The following is a 2,642-nucleotide window of genomic DNA, read 5'->3' as shown; positions in this document are numbered from 1 at the left end:
AACTTTAAATTAGTAATTAAGTTAAGTTAAATTAATTACGTCAACTAAATTTACCTAACGTAATTACTTGGTAGTACAAATTACTTCTATGACGTTCTTGTCGACGAGTCGTAATTTAGTAGAGTCTCTCTCTCTCTCTCTCTCTCTCTCTCTCTCTCTCTCTCCGTTACGTCGATTGGTTCTGACGCACTTCTAGAACGCGCGTTTCGGTACTTGCAGACTCGAGGGTGTTCATTATGCCACTTGAAGGTTTATTACGAGATACAAAATACTCTATTTTATTGTCGTCGACCGGCTGCAGCGGAATTCTTGAACCTTCCGCGTAACGTATTATTGCCGCGGAATTGGAAGATGGAAAGCCCGAGGGTGAGTCTTGGTCATCATTACCGGAGTTCCTTTGAGGACTGGTGCATAACCTCATTTTTTTTTATTAATAATAATCAGAGTTGCTCTTTTTTCCTCACACCGTGGGATGTTGAATATATATACATAACTATCAGCTATCAAGAAAAATAATACATTAATAAGCAGATCTTGATGTAAATTCGCTGAGGTTGCATTTCTCGTCTGTGATGGTAGAATAGCGTGCGTAAAAGTTTTCGCTGCGACGTTGAAACATTTTATCTCTGTCACTTTTTGACGTCTGATCGATGACTGATGAAATTAGGAAGCTGATAGCATTCTAGTTAGACTATCGTTCATCTTTTAAAATGATATCCCTTATTTTAACATTAAGTTTATGAAGATTTCAAAGCGCGTCTGTATGTTCTCTACTCTTAAATAAGCGCGATGAGTTATCGTCTTGGAATGAAATTGTAGCGCCGATATTAATTTTGCAGAATCATGGGTTACCCGAACTGTATCATTTTATTGGTCCTTAAGACAACGCCCTACTATACGATTTCGTAATACTGCCGATCCCAATGAAACAGCAATTTTCAACAATGCGATCGCACATACAAAGGAAGATGGCGAAGGAGGACTTACGATCTGGCAATTCGCGAAAGAGTTTGTCAGTCCAAGAAATATTTAAATTCAATTCGAACGTAGATGCTGTAAATCGTGAATCGAGAGAAATTCGTCTCAATAAAAAAAAGAGGGTTTACTATAATGAAGTCTGTACTGTTTTGTACTGTTATCTTATATATATTGTTTTAAAATTTTATTTTCATACATGTGGGGATGTATTAGTCACGTGTTTAATCAACATGTGTCTAAAATTAAAAACATATGGTTGGCGACCTTGAAACGGTTGAGGCAAGCCAGCCACTAAGGGATTGGATGTCATCCGGAATGTAACGTTCCATCCCCGCAATGACTACAAGGATCGCCATTAATCCTTAGGCTGACTTTCTTTCCGCTCGCTGTCGTATAGAAACGGGGCGTCCTCGTTATCGACGCTTATCGCTAATAAGATCGCTGGACCGCTCGTTATCGTCGTCGTCGCACTCGCCCTGTCCTCATTTTCGTACGATTGCGATCGTTAATTATCCCTATCGCAGCCGATCGCCCTCTGCTGTTCTCCTCCTTCGCCTTCCACCACCACCCCCCACCCACCCACGCGCTTTCGTCGTTCTTCTCGTCATTATCATTCCGGTAATTACCGGTGTATTCCCTCGTTATCATCTTGTTATCGTTTGGCTATCGCGCTTCCGCGAGGAGCACGGCGAACGTCTCTGGAGAGGTCAGGCCTCGTAAATGCGTGGGAGCGAGCTGATAACGAACGACGGGGAGCATCGGCATCTACATTTGAAATCACAAGTCGTCAGGCTAACCCCATATTTTGATGATATCGATTTGAACAAATATTCCTTATACTTTTAATTTACTTGTTCGATAACGACAATTCCACAATTCCCACAGTGTTTTTCGTACACGATCTGGTATGAGCGTGATCTTAACGCGATCCATAATTATTTTGATTTACGATTGAACGATTGATGCGATAATTTGCGATAGTTTTGAAATCCCAACTTGTGAACGGAACGCTGTGTGACACGCGTGCGGCATCTAAGTAACCGCATTAAGAAGAAGCCGACACGCAGAAACGCGGAGCGGGCGAGTCCGTAAGGGCATTAATGCGCCGGAGATTTATGTGGTAACGGCGAGGATGAAATTCCATCGCGGTAGGTGCTCGTATAAGTGGCACGCTGCTCGCTGGCGGAGGCGCGAGAGAGTTATGGTTGCCCATACTGATATCCACTATAAACTCCCCCGTCGTCCGCCCTCCTCCGCGCGTCCTCCTACGCTCTCTCTACCACGGCATACTTAATTAAATACGTATTAAGAGCCTGAGTGTGTTCCGATGTACCGATGTGCGCCTGCATCGTGGAATAATATATGCTTCAGCGCGCGCGCGCTAATTACTTTCTCCCACCGAGGACGCACCGACAGTTTTACTTTCCCCGCATACAGTGGAATCGCATTTATCGAAACGAAGCGCACCCTTTTGCATAACAAAGAAATTTTTAATGTTACACACGCTTATCTCTCTTTATGAGATTGTCGGACCGACGAATTTATTATCGATCGTCGTTACAAGAAGATAATTACTTCTCCATTATTCATTAATTATTATGCGTACACACACACACACACACACACACACACACACACACACACACACACACACACACACACTA

This window comes from Atta cephalotes, assembly GCF_000143395.1.
Source record: "Atta cephalotes unplaced genomic scaffold scaffold00019, whole genome shotgun sequence".
Classification (NCBI taxonomy): Eukaryota; Metazoa; Arthropoda; class Insecta; order Hymenoptera; family Formicidae; genus Atta; species Atta cephalotes.
The sequence above is the reverse complement of the archived record's forward strand: the minus strand, read 5'-3'. Positions refer to the sequence as shown.